Source organism: Zalophus californianus, chromosome X (genome assembly GCF_009762305.2).
Source record: "Zalophus californianus isolate mZalCal1 chromosome X, mZalCal1.pri.v2, whole genome shotgun sequence".
NCBI classification, from domain to species: domain Eukaryota; kingdom Metazoa; phylum Chordata; class Mammalia; order Carnivora; family Otariidae; genus Zalophus; species Zalophus californianus.
Genome location: NC_045612.1, coordinates 43,654,310 through 43,672,229, shown reverse-complemented (window position 1 = coordinate 43,672,229; position 17,920 = coordinate 43,654,310).

The following is a 17,920-nucleotide window of genomic DNA, read 5'->3' as shown; positions in this document are numbered from 1 at the left end:
TTCCATGATTCATTGTTTGCGTATAACACCCAGTGCTCCATGCAGAACGTGCCCTCTTTAATACCCATCACCAGGCTAACACATCCCCACACCCCCCTCCCCTCTAGAACCCTCAGTTTGTTTTTCAGAGTCCATAGTGTCTCATGGTTCGTCTCCCCCTCTGATTTCCCCCCCTTCATTTGAAGTGTTCAAATCTTTTGTCCATTTTTTATTGGATTGTTTTCTTATTATTGAGTTTTCACAGTTCTTTATTTTAAATACAAGTTCTCTATCAGATGTACCAATTTTCTATAGATGTATAACAAATTACCATGAACTTAACAACTTTAAATAATACCCATTAGCTGAGTTTTGCTGGTCAGAAGTTTGGCACAGTGTTGCTACGTTCTCTGGTCAGCATCTCACAAAGTTGAAATTAGGGTGGTGGTTGGGCTGAGTTCTTGTCTGGAGGCTCTGGGGGAAAATCCACTTCCAAGATCATTCTTGTTATGATTCAGTTACTTATGGTTGTAGGATGGAGGTCTCCATTTCCTTGTTGTCTGTCATCCAAAAGCCACTCTCAGCTCATAGAGGCTGCTCACACTTCTGGCTGTGTGGCCCCCTCCATCTTCCAGCACAGTTTGTTAAAAAAACAAACAAAAAAACTAAAAAAACACCAACTATCTTATTTCTCCTGAATTGCCTGTGCAGGTAGTTAAAATTCACTTATCCCAATATATGTGAGTCTATTTCTAAACTTTCTATTCTGTTTCATTAATCTGTTTGTTGATCTTTATTTCAATACCACAGTGTTTGGGTTTTATAAGTCTTGAAACCAGATGCTGGAAGTCCTCCAACATAATTTTTCTTTTTTTCGAAGTTGTTTTGGCTATTCTAGATTGTATGTATTTCCATATGAATTTCCATATGATTCAGCTTGTTCATATCTAAAAAAAGACCTGCTGGAATTTTTTAAAATTTTATTATGTTATGTTAATCACCATACATTACATCATTAGTTTTTTTATTATAGTTATATTAATCACCATACATTACATCATTAGTTTTTGATGTAGTGTTCCATGATTCATTGTTTGCATATAACACCCAGGGCTCCATTCAATACGTGCCCTCTTTATTTATTTATTTTTTAAAATTTTGTTGTTATGTTAATCACCATACATTACATCATTAGTTTCTGATGTAGTGTTCCATGATTCATTGTTTGTGCATAACACCCAGTGCTCCATGCAGAACGTGCCCTCTTTAATACCCATCACCAGGCTAACCCATCCCCCCACCCCCCTCCCCTCTAGAACCCTCAGTTTGTTTTTCAGAATCCATCGTCTCTCATGGTTCGTCTCCCCCTCCGACTTACTCCCCTTCATTCTTCCCCTCCTGCTATCTTCTTCCTCTTTTTTTCTTAACATATATTGCATTATTTGTTTCAGAAGTACAGATCTGTGATTCAACAATCTTGCACAATTCACAGCACTCACCATAGCACATACCCTCCCCAATGTCTATCACCCAGCCACCCATCCCTCCCACCCCCCACCACTCCAACAACCCTCAGTTTGTTTCCTGAGATTAAGAATTCCTCATATCAGTGAGGTCATACGATACCTGTCTTTCTCTGATTGACTTATTTCACTCAGCATAACACCCTCCAGTTCCATCCACGTCATTGCAAATGGCAAGCTCTCATTCTTTTTATGGCTGCATAATATTCCTTTGTGTATATATACCACATCTTCTTTACCCATTCATCTGTCGATGGACATCTTGGCTCTTTCCACAGTTCAGCTATTGTGGACATTGCTGCTATAAACATTGGGGTGCACGTACCCCTTTGGATCCCTATATTTGTATCTTTGTGGTAAATACACATGCCCTTTTTTATACCCATCACCAGGCTAACCCATTCCCCACCCCTCCTCCCCTCTAGAACCCTCAGTTTGTTTCTCAGAGTCCATAGTCTCTCATGGTTCGTCTCCCCCTCTGATTCCCCCCCTTGATTTTTCCCTTCCTACTATCTTCTTTTTTTTTTTAACATATAATATATTATTTGTTTCAGAAGTACAGGTCTGTGATTCATCAGTCTTACACAATGCACAGCACTCACCATAGCACATACCCTCCCCAGTGTCTATCACCCAGCCACCCCATCCCTCCCACCCCCCACCACTCCAGCAACCCTCCGTTTGTTTCCTGAGATTAAGAATTCCTCATATCAGTGAGGTCATACAATACATGTCTTTCTCTGATTGACTTATTTCACTTAGCATAATACCCTTTAGTTCCATCCACGTCGTTGCAAATGAGAAGATTTCGTTGTTTTGATGGCTGCATAATATTCCATTGTATATATACACTATATCTTCTTTATCCATTCATCTGTTGATGGACATCTTAGCTCTTTCCATAGTTTGGCTATTGTGGACATTGCTGCTATAAACATTGGGGCGTATGTGCCCCTTCGGATCACTACATTTGTATCTTTGGAGTAAATACTCAGTAGTGCAATTGCTGGGTCATACGGTAGTTCTATTTTCAACTTTTTGAGGAACCTCCATACTGTTTTCCAGAGTGGCTGCACCAGCTTGCATTCCCACCAACAGTGTAGGAGGGTTCCCCTTTCTCTGCATCCCCGCCAACATCTGTCGTTTCCTGACTTGTTAATTTTAGCCATTCTGACTGTTGTGAGGTGGTATCTCATTGAGGTTTTGATTTGGATTTCCCTGATGCCGAGCAATGTTGAGCACATTTTCATGTGTCTGTTGGCCATTTGGATGTCTTCTTTGGGAAAATGTCTGTTCATGTCTTCTGCCCATTTCTTGATTGGGTTATTTGTTCTTTGGGTGTTGAGTTTGATACGTTCTTTATAGATTTTGGATACTAGCCCTTTATCTGATATGTTATTTGCAAATATCTTCTCCCATTCTGTTGGTTGTCTTTTGGTTTTGTTGACTGTTTCCTTTGCTGTACAAAAGCTGTTTATCTTGATGAAGTCCCAGTAGTTCATTTTTGCCCTTGCTTCCCTTGCCTTTGGCGATGTTTCTAGGAAGAAGTTGCTGTGGCTGAGGTCAAAGAGGTTACTGCGTGTGTTGTCCTCTAGGATTTTAATGGACTCCTGTCTCACATTTAGGTCTTTCAACCATTTTGAGTCTATTTTGTGTGTGGTGTAAGGAAATGGTTCAGTTTTATTCTTCTGCATGTGGCTGGTTTCTTAACACCATTTGTTAAAGAGACTGTCTTTTTTCCATTGGACATCTTTCCTGCTTTGTCAAAGATTAGTTGACCATAGAGTTGAGGGTCCATTTCTGGGCTCTCTATTCTGTTCCATTGATCTACGTGTCTGTGTTTGTGCCAGTACCATACTGTCTTGATGATTACAGCTTTGTAATAGAGCTGGAAGTCCGAAATTGTGATGCCGCCAGCTTTGCTTTTCTTTTTCAACGTTCCTCTGGCTATTCGGGGTCTTTTCTGGTTCCATACAAATTTTAGGATTCTTTGTTCCATTTCTCTGAAAAAAGTGGATGGTATTTTGATGGGGATTGCATTAAATGTATAGATTGCTCTAGGTAGCATTGGCATCTTCACAGTATTTGTTCTTCCAATCCATGAGCATGGAATGTTTTTCCATTTCTTTGTGTCTTCCTCAATTTCTTTCATGAGTATTTTATAGTTTTCTGAGTACAGATTCTTTGCCTCTTTGGTTAGATTTATTCCTAGGTATCTTATGGTTTTGGATGGACTTGTAAATGGGATCGACTCCTTAATTTCTCTTTCTTCTGTCTTGTTGGTGTATAGAAATGCAACTGATTTCTGTGCATTGATTTTATATCCTGCCACTTGACTGAATTCCTGTATGAGTTCTAGCAGTTTTGGGGTGGAGTCTTTTGGGTTTTCCACATAAAGTATCATATCATCTGCAAAGAGTGAGAGTTTGACTTCTTCTTTGCTGATTTGGATGCCTTTTATTTCTTTTTGTTGTCTGATTGCTGTGGCTAGGACTTCTAGTACTATGTTCAGTAGCTCTGGTGATAGTGGACATCCCTGCCGTGTTCCTGACCTTAGGGGGAGCCCGCTGGGATTTTGATTGGGAGTATGTTGAATCTGTAGATCACAGTGGGGAGAACTGACATCTGCACATTATGAACACAGAATATTTACACCATTTAATTAGGTCTTCTTGATTTCCTTCATCACTGTTTTTCAGTTTTCAGCATATATATCCTATACATACTTTTGTCAGATTTATCCATAAGTATTTCATATTTTTGGTGCTATTATCACTTATTCATTGTAGTAGCTCTTATGTAGATTACATTGGATTGTGTACATAGACAATTATGTCATCCTCAAACAAAGATAGTTTTACTTCCTTCTTTTCAGTTTGGATGTTTTTTATGTCTTTTTCTTGCCTTATTGTACTGACTAGGACCTGAAGTATAATGTTGAAAAGAAATGATGAGAATGGAAATTTTTTCCTTGAATCTGACTTAAGGGAAAAATCAGTCAGTTTTTCACCATTAATTATGATTGTAATGGTCGGTTTTTTTCATAGATGTTCTTTATCAGGTTGAGGAAATTTTCCTCCATTCTTAGCATCCCGAGAATTTTTTAATATCAGGAATAGATGTTACATTTTATCAAATGCTTTTTATGCCTCTGTTGAAGTTATCATATGTTTATTTAAAAAATTTTGTTAATATGGTGAATTACACTGATTGATTTTGAAGTATTACCTTGCTCTGGTATTCCTTGGAATAACCCCATTTGGTCATGATTTGTCAACTTTTTTTTATATAGTTGAATTCTATTTGCTAAAATTTTCTTTAGAATTTTTTAAAAGATTTTATTTATTTATTTGAGAGAGAGAGAGTGAGAGACAGAGAGCACGAGAGGGAAGAGGGTCAGAGGGAGAAGCAGACTCCCCACTGAGCAGGGAGCCCCATGTGGGACTCGATCCCGGGACTCCAGGATCATGACCTGAGCTGAAGGCAGCCGCTTAACCAACTGAGCCACCCAGGCGCCCCTTTCTTTAGAATTTTGCACCTATGTTCATGAGGGATATTGGCCTTTGGTTTGTTTCTTATAATATCTTTGTCCTACTTTGGTATCAGAATAATACTGGCCTCTAAGAATGAGGTCGGAAGTGATCCTTCTTCCATTTTTTTTTTTTTTGCAAGAGTTTGGGTAGATTTGATATTATTTCTTCCAGTAAAGCCATCTGGGAATGGAGTTTTTATGGGAAGGTTTTTAATGACAAATTCAACTTCTTTAAGATATAAGACTATTCATATCAAGACCAGGACTAGGGTAAGGCAAGGGGGCACTCTACTTTCAGGGTTGTGGAAGGCCTAGAGAGGGATCAGCATAGAACTTTCAAGCCATCAGTACTTTCAGCAGGTGAGAAATGAGGGTCTTAGTTCTGAATAGTGGAACTGGAAGGCACGTCATAGCATCCACTACACTATTTACTACACTCTAATGCATTTCATAGCATTGACATGGACATTCTTAATTTCCTGTATTTATTAAAGAACCTTGGTGTATATTTTGCAAGAGTGATTTTAGGGTGAACCTGGCTGTCAGTTGCAGTCAAGATTCTGATCCCCAGAGTAGTCAAAGCTGGTATACAACAATCTCCCTTCCCCCAATTATTCTTACTGTGATCCACACATTAACAGGACTTAATTTATCATCAGGGCTTTGAGATGATGGGACAGAGTGCATACAGGTTCATTTTCATGGGGTTGGGACCAAGGTCCTGGCCCAGAGGGTTTAGGTATGGGTGGGGGAGGAGCCAAAAAGAGGGAAAATAGAGGTCACTGGAAATAAACAGAACTGCTTTTGTGCCATTATCTGGGTCCTGCCCTGCTGTGAGCTCTTGGATGTAGTATTTAGGTAATGAACCCTTTTCCACGCTTCTTGCATAGATGGTAATGACTTTCATTTTCATCTCATGGTCCAAAGAGAAGTAGAAAAACTGTATTGCATATAGTGCTGAATTTGAATGTGATAGAGAACATTTTGAGAGGACACCCTTCACCAGATTGTATCCACTGCTGCCTATGAGTAAAAAGGGCATTCCCTACATAAAGACATCATTTTAATTTGAGCAAAAAGAAAACCATGTCAAAGTAGCCTTCTTTTAAGATAGATTCAGATGAGATATAGTAAATAATGAAAGTTTATATAATCCCAGTTCTCTCTTGCCATGCCCTGAACTGAGAGATCTTAAAATTACATCTTTAAAGTAACCCTCTTTTCCTTAGTTCTAATCCTAGTTGGATTCTTGGCCTCACAGCTGCACCGCTTATTTTCCACATATATGAAGAGCCAGCCCTATCTCAAGTACTCTCTCTAGTCAGGGGAGATCTATGGAGTCCTTGACCCATAGCACACAGCTCAGCATTGAGTCAGCCTTGTTGTCTGCTTCCTGATGGATCCCTCTCATACCTAAGTGCCTATCTGGGTGTGGTTGTGTTCTTGTCTTGTGCTAACCTGTCCTCCCGGGCATTAGATGCTTACCCTCTTGATTCCAGGCCTGATGATAGGATCCTTGTTAAGTTCTGCTTTACTTCTCCTACACAATGCTCTGCCTGCCACCCTCCCATTTCCCCATCACTGCTAGACTTCCCGAATGTCAGTTACCTATTGTCTAACTGTTCCTCTGTCAATTTCTTGGCGAATCTTCCCCTGCAGGCCCAGAAATTTTCCTGGTACCTACAGCAGCATGGTATAGCAGTTTAGGGTACTGATGGTAGTGTCAAGACTCTCTAGATTTGAACCTGCCACTAAGTTGTTACGTGACCTGTGGCAAGTTACTGAACATTTCTGAATCTCATTTTTGATGTCTCAGCTTTAAATGATAATAAAAGTATCTACCTTATGGGGCTGTTGTGAAAAGTGCTAATCAGAATGTCTGGTGTATACTTACTGAGTACTCAAACATTGGCTATTAACACTGGGAACTCCCTGGATCACTCATTATGCCCAGGTGGGTTTGTTTCAGCCCCTCTTCCCTGCTCTCTCACCTGATCCACCTGATTCTGTCATGGTTAATGGAAAAGCCACCCCTTTCTTTCTTGTTCCAGCGACTGGGGGAGAAAGTGAAAAGAAAATGGTTTAGCATAGGCTCTGCTTGGTTGGGTAACTGGCAAAAAGCTGTGATTCTGACCTGAGTGATTTTTCTCCTCAGGTTGGGGAGAGGAAAGCCAGCTTTCTCTGGAAATTAGAATGACTTCTCTAGAAGGAACACAAAAGGAAGATCTCAATTCTTTTCCATTGGACATCTTTCAAATCTCAGTGATAAGGCAGAGGGAGGGATAAACCCATAGATTCTCTGCTGGGTGCATGATGGAGACTTCTGGGTACCTGGGTAGATGAGATTAAAAAAAAACACACACACACACACACACCAGCTGTTTTAGTGTCTTAAGTAAGTGCAAGACAAGCCAATGGAAAATAACTTAGAGACTAGGCCCTGGATTCATTAACAGAAGGCTCTTGCCAAGGAGCCAACTGGCCCAGAAACCTTCATAAGAGTCCAGCTTTGTGGATTCCTTCTGGGTTCTCCAGGGTTCCAGGTAAAGTGATATATGCCAGAGGACCAGCCCACTGAGAGTCTTTTCTCATCGTTGCCTAGAAGTCCTCTCTGCCCAGGCAGAGATGACCCAGAATGGAGGCCTGCACTTTTTGGATGAGTCAAGTTCTCCAAATAGCTTCTGCTTCAGTCTTGAGGCCATAAAATTCTTACCATTAATTATTTCTTAGGGGTTTTGTAAGACATTCATTTTAGCCTGATTAAGACAGTATATTATCTAGGAGATAACACATTAATAGGGATTATTTAGTAATTAATTCATTAGTACCCACTGACACACCAGCAGAGGGTGGGGACCCGTGAGACTTGTACTTGGGTTGGACCTGAGATAGTTAAGGTTTGATGCAGATAGTGGTACAGAGTGGGGAGAGGGTGGTAGGGAAAATCATGCAGGGACAATTTTGAAAATGTGGGTTTAGAAAATGGAAACTCATTTTGGCATCTGATGAGGACAACATAATTAGGGAAGTTAAATCTGCTGGGGAAAAAAAGAAAAAAAATACATGATACCTTCCAAAGACAAACTGAAATGATTCTTGGATTATTCAGTTTTAAATGAGCTGTACACTGGCTGTGCCTTCTTTGGTCATGAGCCCAGGGAGTAGAGTCTATCAGTGGACAGAACTGCCCAGAGAGCCTATAAGGGTAAGAATTGCTTGGGATTCCCTGCCTCTGTTCTTCAAACTCCAAATAGAATCGACCTAGTTCCTCCTCCTTTCCAGATCTTGCCTTATCTTCATGGTCCAGCTCAGCAATCACCTCTCCCTTGAGGCCTTCCCTGTCCACCCATCTCTAGTGCTCTTTCCCCCTGTGAACTCCATACTGGATATAGATGGGTATTTAATTTTACAGAATCTTTTCATGTGTTTATGTCCTATCTCTCTGCCTGGAAGAGAAGTCATAGGAGGACAGGGCCCATTGCTCATTCATGTTTCTAGCCCCACAGCATCTGCCACAGAGTCTGCTCTCAGTAAATGTTTGAAATCCTGTCTAGGCAAATCTGCAATTTTGCCTTTGCCCCTGAAAATACATGCAGGCCTTTCCTTTCTTTTAACAGTTTTATTTATTATAAATTATACACATAACATATGACTACAGTGTCATTTTAAAATATCAGATGATATAGATGGTGTTAAATTCTCTTTGACCTTCACCACCCTTCTCATCCCAGTCCTCTTTTTGGAGAAAATCATAGTTAGTTTGGTAGGTATCCTTACAAACGTTTTTCTCTGCATTCACACACATACATGTATACATAGGGATATATAGATTTGTATGTGTGTTTTCCCACAAATGGGTGTTATACTGTATTATTCTGCAGCTTGCTTTTTAAATTTAATGGCATATTTTGGGGATCTTACCAGGATTGTAAGGCAGATTTACTTCTTTCTTTTTTTTTTAAGATTTTATTTATTTGACAGACAGAGACACAGTGAGAGAGGGAACACAAGCAGGGGGAGTGGGAGAGGAAGAATCAGGCTTCCCGCGGAGCAGGGAGCCTGACGCGGGGCTCCATCCCAGGACCCTGGGACCATGACCTGAGCCGAAGGCAGACGCTTAACGACTGAGCCACCCAGGTGCCCCTTCTTTCTTTTAAACTGCTGCATTGTATTTCCTAGGATAGATATATTGATCCCCTATTAATGCACATGTAGTGTTTTTCTAATTTTTGATTTTAATTATTATAAGCAACAGTATAATGAAAAAATCCTTATACACAGCTCCTTGAGCACACGTGTGAATGTTTCTTTAGAGAAAATATCAAAAAGTAGAATTGCTGGGTCCTAAGGTACGTGTTTACTACCATGGGGGTCTTATTGCTCCACTCTGTGCTCCAGAAAGCCAATGGGCAAACATGTTGTTAGCATTGACAGGCAATGAGTGAGTGAGTTTAGAGGTACATTTCTCTGCACTTAGAGAAAATAGTCCAAAGTCTAGCCTTGCTGTCAGTGGGATGGCAAGCCATCCTGGAATACAAAGGCTGGCCCAGAACACTGAACACTCAGCAGTATTTAAAAATAAATGCAGTTCAATTAGAATAATTATAAAATTGGATTTTGAGGCAGTCTTTACATGATACTAAGGAGTTGTTAATTTTTGGTGTTTGGTGTGATAATGACATTGAGGATGTGTAATAAAAATGTCTATACTATTTAGAATGCATACTGAAGGATGTAGGGGCTAAAGGACATGTTTGAGATATGTTTTTAAATACTTTGGAAATAAAAAAGATTGCTAAATTAATGGTTGCAGCATTTTGTTACATGGCGCTTTGGATGATAGATATATTTGGTTTATTATATTCTTTCTACATTTTAGTATACATGAAAATATTCATAGTGCATGTTTATAATGAAAGAATGAAAGATCCACGTGGAGAAATGGTACATCTAAAGCAACCTACCAAAGGAGACTATGGAGTCATCTCCTGAGATAAATTTTTATGTACAGTTGAATAGTCTATTCTCTGATGAGATTGAGTTCAGGTCTGGCAAAAAAAAAATGGAGGTTGGACTAGATGACCTTTGAAGGTCTATCTACTCTGGTATTGCTGTTCCATGGTACTCTAGGAATAGGCATCTATATTCAAACCTAAGATAAGGAAATCTGAATTTCTCTTACTGCTATAACATTTAGGGCATTTCTTTTCTTCTTTTCTTTCATTGAATATATTTGACATCTAACATTGTGTAAAGGGCATTTTGAAAAATTAAAAAGTCACTTCAGAACTCATTTGAGTAGCCAACTGCCCATTTGTTTGTTGACTGGATTAAAAAATTTTTTTAAAGATTTTATTTATTTATTTGACAGAGAGAGAGACAGCGAGAGCAGGAACACAGGCAGGGGGAGTGGGAGAGGGGGAAGCAGGCTTCCTGCTGAGCAGGGAGCCTGATGCGGGGCTCGATCCCAGGACCCTGGGATCATGACCTGAGCCGAAGGCAGATGCTTAATGACTGAACCACCCAGGCGCCCCATGGATTAAAAAATTTAAGTAATCTCTACACTCAACCTGGGGCTTGAACTCACAATCCTGAGATCAAGAGTCACATACTCTATCAATGAAGTCAGGCAAGTGCCCTGGATTTAAAAAAAAATTTAATAGTCAAATAGTTATAAAAGTATATATAAGATCTATATTTTATTTATTTTAATTCACAAATAAAATTGTGTATATTTAAAGTATACAATGTGGCGATTTGATATACATATAATTTGTGAAATCATGACCACAATCATGTTAATTAGCTCATCCATCACCTCACGCGGTTACCATTCTTTTTGTGTGTAGTGAGAATGCTTAAGATCTACTCTCTTATGAAATGTCAAGTGTGATACACAGAGTCATTAACTATAGTCACCATGCCATACATTAGATCCCCAGAACTTACTCATCTTATAACTGAAAGCTTGTTTCCTTTGACCAGTACTTCCCCATTTCTCCCACTCCTTTAGCTCCTGGCAACCACCACTCTACTTTCTGCTTCTATGAGTTCAAATTTTTTAGATTCCACATTTAAGTTTGGTCATATTCGTCTTTCTCTGTCTGGTTTATTTTACTGAGTGTAATGTCCTCCAGGTTCATCCATGTTGTTGGAAATGACAAGACTCCCTTATTTTTTATGGCTAAATAGTATTCCATTGGGGGATGTGTAATAAAAATATCTATTTGTACTGTTTAGAGATGCGTACTGAAGTATGTAGAGGCTAAAGGGCATGCTCAAGATTTGTTTTAAAATACTTTCGAAATAAAGAATAAAGGGATAGCTATGTGATTATATTTCTGTTTCTATCATCACATTTTCCTTATCCATTCACCTGTCATTCATCCATCAACAGACACGGGTGTTGTGAATAATGCTGCTATGAACATGGAGGGTGCAGCTATCTCTTTGAGATCCTGGTTTCTTTTCTTTTGCATATATACACAGAACTAGGATTACTGGAACATATGGTAGTTTTATTTTTAATTTTTTGAGGAAACTCCATACTGTTTTTCATAGTGGCTACACCAATTTACATTCCCACCAACAGTGTACAAGGATACACTCCCCACACCCTTGGCAACATTTGTTATCCTTTATCTTTTTGATAATAGTCATTCTAACAGGTGTGAGGTGATAGTTCGTTGTGGTTTTTATTTGCATTTCCCTGATGATCAATGATTTTGAGCACCTTTTCCTACACCTACCGGCTATTTTTATGTCTTCTTTGGAAAAATATCTATTTAGGTTCTTTTCCTATTTTTTTAAAAAATTGGATTATTTGGTTTTCTTTGCTGTTAAGTTGTGTAAATTCCTTATATATTTTGGATATTTACCCCTTATCAGATAGATGGTTTGCAAATATTTTCTCCCATTCCATAGGTTGCCTTTTCATTTTGTTGATTGCTTCCTTTGCTGTATGGAAGCTTTTAAGTTTGATATAGTCCCGTGTTTATTTTGTTTTTGTTTCCTATGCTTTTGATGTCATATCTAAAATATCATTGTCAAGGAGTTTCCCCCCTATGTTTTCTTCTAGGAGTTTTATATTTTCAGGTATTATATTTAAGTCTTTAATCCATTTCAAATTAGTTTGTAGGAATGGTGTAAGATAGGTGTCTAGCTCATTCTTTTGCATGCGGCTGTCCAGTTTTCCCAGCACCATTTATTGAACAGACTACCCTTTCCTCACTGAATATTTTTGGCTTTCTTATCCAATATTAGTTGACCATTTATTCATGGGTTTATTTCTGGACTGTCTGTTCTGTTCCATTGGTCTATGTGTCTGTTTTTATGCCAGCACCATGCTGTTTTGATTACTATAGCTTTGTAACATAGTTTGAAATCAGGAAGTATGATGTCCCCAGCTTTATTCTTCTTTCTCAAGATTGCTTTGGCTTTCAGGGTCTTTTGTAGTTCCATACAAATGTTAGGATTGTTTGTTCTAGCTCTGTGAAAAATGGCAATGGAATTTTGATGGGAATTGCATTGAATCTGTAGATTGCTGTGGGTAGTTTGGGCATTTTAACAATAATAATTCTGATCTGTGAACACGGGATATATTTCCATTTATTTGTGTCTTCCTCAATTTCTGTATGTGCAGTTTAGAGAATTAAAATAGAGCAAAATAAAATGAGTACTTAAGTCATCACCACCCAGCTTATGAAAATAAAAATTGCCAGTCATTCTGAAGTTACCTGTTTGTGCATCCCCCTTTCTCCCACCCAGAGGCAACTGCTAGCCTGAAATTTGGATAAATCATTTACTTGCTTTTCATTATTTTTATCACACATGCGATAAATATTGTGTCATTATGTGTTTTAAAAATTCATATAAATTAAATCATAGTGTATCTTTTCTTTTGCTCAATATTATATTTTTCCATATTCATTCATGTTGATATGAGTGGCTGTAGTTAATTTTAACTACCGTATGATAGGCGATTGTATAAATATATTAGGGTTTATTTAAACTGTTAATGGATGTATGGGTTATTGCCAGGTTTTTGGATATTAAAAATATTGGTGCTATAGATATTCTTATGCATGTTTGCCATTTAACATGTGTAAGAGTTTCTCTAGGTATAGAGCTAAAAAGGGAATTTCTGGGTTGGTTACATGTTATGTGCATTTTGAAACTGAATTTTGTTAGAATTCTTTCAGAAATGATTTGCATTTGCTTTTGCCAGTAGCCTGGAGGATACTACCAACCCTGGAATATTTGAAGTCCAAGTTTTTGCTTTGGGTTTTGGACACATAGTATGTATCCCAACCAGAGACTCACACGGAGGCCAACTTGTGGTTACAAATTCTCAGGGGAATTTTTTTTTTTTCTGACTGCTTTTGTTTACTGTCCAGATCCTTCAGGTAGTTGTTTTTTGTGTGTTTTGTCCAGAGTTTATCATTATTATCTGCAGGAGGGTGCGTTTCATTAGCAGCTTACTTCTCCATGCTGGCCATGACACATTGTTGATTGAAAAAAAATTAAGGTACAAAATAGCATAAATGAAATGATTCTATAGTTTAATAAAATCTGGAAGGATATACACAAATTTTTATTTGTAGAGAAGTGGCATTATGAAGGATTTTACTGTTTACTTTCCATATACTTGTTTCAATGTTTACACAGAACATGTATTATTTCTATAACCACAATAACAGTAAAGATATTTTCATCTTGTAAAAAGAAAATCTTGCTCCCAGAATAAGCTCTAGTCTCAGTCATTAAAATCACAACTTATGTATAAGTAAATGTGTTACCCTTCCCAGAGGTATATGCATCTTAAGACATCTACCTTGTTGCAAAGTGATAGGTCTTATATAGGGAAAAAATGATATTGGTCATCTTGGGTCAGGGTAGACCTTTTGGCAGTGGGACCTACCTTGGCCTTCTGAATAACTCTCTGGGCCTGGGCCTGAATTGAGGTAGTTTATGGATTGAGACTTCTAAACCAAGTGATCTCTTTCCATGGAAGCTATCACAGCATTGCTTTGGTTCCATTAAAACAGTAACTTGGAAGATTTTAGTGTCGGCAGGAAGACGAATCCTTTTTCCATGTGTTCTCCTTGAAATAACGTCCTGCAGGGCCTCATGTTGGATCTAGAAAAATATAATGTGTGTCATAGTTGTCTTCTGGAGGGCCTCTAAACTCTTTTTCAAACACCCTGGATGAGAGCTGCTTCCAGAGCCCAGTGCCACGGTTTTTTTCCACACTGTATTATCACATTCTGGTCTGTCTTCCTGGCAGCACACTATGTCCTACAATCTTCCAGACCTCTCTGTTGCTTCATTTTCTCAAGGTCCATGCTCCCAAGGTGACAACAAGGTAATATGACACCAAGCTCCATGCAAATGTATTTGTGGGTATCACTGGGTACCCACATGTTGCTGGGTGATCTCTCTGATTTCAACATGTCTTAACACAAAATAGTCTTAGTGCAAATAAGTGGCTCTAATACTTGGGAATTCAGGTACAACGGCTGGCTTGTAGTGGGGGAATATTCTGGGTGAATAGACAGGGAAGCAACATAGTCCAAACACAGTGTTGAAGTTTTAGGATATGGGGTGAGAGACATGGAATTTGGAATGATCTGAGCCTTGCATTAAAACTTCTAGCAGGCCAAAGTGATTCCTAATAACTCCCCTTGAACTCACTTATTGACCAGGACTTGTTCTTTATGTAAATCACACAGCTCTAGCCCTTTCTTCTCCACTGACAAGAAGACAGTTCTAGAACTGATGAGTCCTGCATGCTAAAAAATATCATTTTTTAAAAGTTTTTCCTGTAAAAAATAGCAGTTGGGTTGATTGCTCCACTGTCATTTGTCTCTATTAAGACTCTTGAGGCAGAAACCTAGAGAGTAAGTTCTGGTCAGATAGCATTTGCCTTTATTCGAGGGCAGAGCCTCCTTCTTTTTCTTATTGTACCAATGTTTTTTATTTTTTTATTATGTTATGTTAGTTACCATACAGTACTTCATTAGTTTTTGAGGTAGTGTTCCATGATTCATTGTTTGTTTATAACACCCAGTCCTCCTTGCAATACGTGTCCTCCTTAATACCCATCACCGAGTTAACCCATCCCTCTACCCCCCTCCTCTGAAACCCTCAGTTTGTTTCCTGGAGTCCATAGTCTCTCATAGTCTCTCATGGTTCATCTCCTTCTCTGATTTCCCCCCCTTCATCGCTCCCTTCCTTCTCCTAGTGTTCTCCATGCTATTCCTTATGTGCCACAAATAAGCGAAACCATATGATAATTGTCTTTTTCTGCTTGACTTATTTCACTTAGCATAATCTCCTCCAGTTCCATCCATGTGGATGTAAAAGTTGGGTATTCATCCTTTCTGAGGGTTGAGTAATATTCCATTGTATATATGGACCACAGCTTCTTTATCCATTCGTCTGTTGAAGGGCATCTGGGCTCCTACAGTTTGGCTATTGTGTACATTACTGCTATGAACATTGGGGTGCATGTGCCCCTTCTTTTCACTACATCTGTGTCTTTGGGGTAAAGAGCCTCATTCTTACCGGAACCAATGGTTCAGAAGATGCTTCAAGTGTCCCCTTAACTGCCCTTCACCAGGAGAGAAGGCCTTCTGTTCTTTCTTGGTTACCACCATCACCAAACCTCCTCTGAGCCTCATAGCTCCTGTCTCCCCTTTTGAATCCCTTCATTGTATCCTTAACACATCCCTATCACTACTTTCACCTCTTCTCAACATCTCTCTGTGTTCCAATGGAGTCTTTCCTCATTCTGTATCCTAGTAAAGGAAAACGTATACCCCCTCTTGCCACCTTGGACAAGATAATCTCCAGGTACTCTTTGGAAACTTCTGATTTTATTCCTTTTTCCTGCATCCTTCATCTTTCTGATTCCATAAGTTATTTACCCTTGGCTTAAAAGAAGTTTCAGGGATTACCTGGTCCAAATAAAAGAGATGTCTTCCCTGAAAACACCTTCTCCTGCTAGGGAGAATACGGGGAATAGCTCTCCCCCTAAAGCTGCTGTTCTCTCTCTCTAGCCTTCCCTTTGCCAACAAATTTCTTAGAAGAGTGGCCTACATTTCTGGCCTCTATTGCTTTCCCACCCACTTGCCTCAACTCACAACAGGGTGGCTTGCACCTTCACCACTCTGGTAGATCTGCTGTTTAAAAATTACCAATGGCCTCCTGCATGCTCAATCTTGTGGCTTCTTTTTAAATCTTTAGTTTTTTTAAAAAAGATTTTATTTATTTGAGAGAGAGAAAGAGAATGAGCAAGAGAGGGAGAGAAGGAGTAGGGGGAGGGGCAGAGGGAGAGTGAGAAGCAGACTCCCTGCTGAGCAGGGAGCCCAACATGGGACTTGATCCTGGGACTCCAGGATCATGACCTGATCCCAAGGCAGACGCTTAACCAACTGAGCCACCCAGGTGCCCCTTGAAACTTCAGTTTTAATTAAGGAAGTTTTCCTAGGTACATTAATGTTCTCAGTCGCTGGCCAAATACAAAAGGCCCAGTCTCTATTTCTGAGGAAAATGAGAACTCATGATAATGATGCTTGTTCCTGGAATGGCACCAGGGAATGGGGGTGGTGGGGGCAGTTAGGAGCCATGGCCTTTCTTTTCTTGCTGTGATTAAAAATCAAATAGGCATCTATTCTTTCATTGATTTATTTGCTCTATAATTTTGTGTATCTACTATGTGGTAGGAAAGCAGCTTCCAACTCTCTGGGATGTGGCTTTTTTCTTCTCCTGTAAGGACCAAGAGATAGGCAAACCCTCAAATTGTCTTAGTATCTAAGTTACCTGTGCTATGGGGCGCCTGGGTGGCTCAGTTGGTTAAGCGACTGCCTTCAGCTCGGGTCATGATCCTGGAGTCACGGAATCGAGTCCCACATCGGGCTCCCTGCTCAGTGGGGAGTCTGATTCTCCCTCTGACCCTCTTCCCTCTCGTGCTCTCTATCTCTCATTCTCTCTCTCTCAAATAAATAAATAAAATCTTAAAAAAAAATAAGTTAACTGTCCTAGACTCTCTGTAGGCTTGACAATCCGTTGCCACACCTGCCTGCCACTCATCAAGAGCAATGCTCACTTACCTGAGGATGAATTTTAAAAGCCTCACCCTTAGATACAAAATTATCCACTTTGCATCATTTTTAAAATACCACTAGGATGAGGTGGGAGGAATGATCTGAGTGTAATTTATTTGAAAACTCGGTTCTGGCAGAGGGAATTTAAGTCAATGTTAATAACAGAGCCTCTTGAAAAGAGGTCAAGGGGGTAACGTAGTTTAAAAAAAATCTGTTTCATAATCCTTTCCGTTTAGAAAGAGGAGGAGTGCAGTTTTTCTGAAGGAGGCAAGGGGGAGCCATGGCCTCAGGTTCTTGCTTTGAACTTCTGAGCTTATTAACAAAGGGAATCAATATTCAGAAAGATTTCACCACAAGTTGCAAGAACTTGGAATCTTCATTCAGTGTGATTATTTCCTACCCTCTAGCTGTCCATAAGGGAGGCTCTTAAACACTCTGTTCAGGCCTGATCAAAACATTAGCCAAGCCTTATGATGTTTGGACATGCTAGGCAACACCGGAGTCATTAATCATGGGGTTACTGACAGATGCTAAGTACAAGCATCTGTGTGTTAAGATTTTTCTTTTACTGATCAACACATAACAGGGCTTGAGGACTGGAAAAAAGAAAGATAAAGCATATTTGGGGATGTGCAGTGTATGAAGATTTGATCCAGATTAGGAAATCAGAAAATAAAATGCAAAATGGGAATCTTGACATTACTAACTACACTTGAAGAGTATTAAACATCTTAATTCTCTTAATGATCCTGACTGTTTTAAGGGTAATTAAAGTTAAC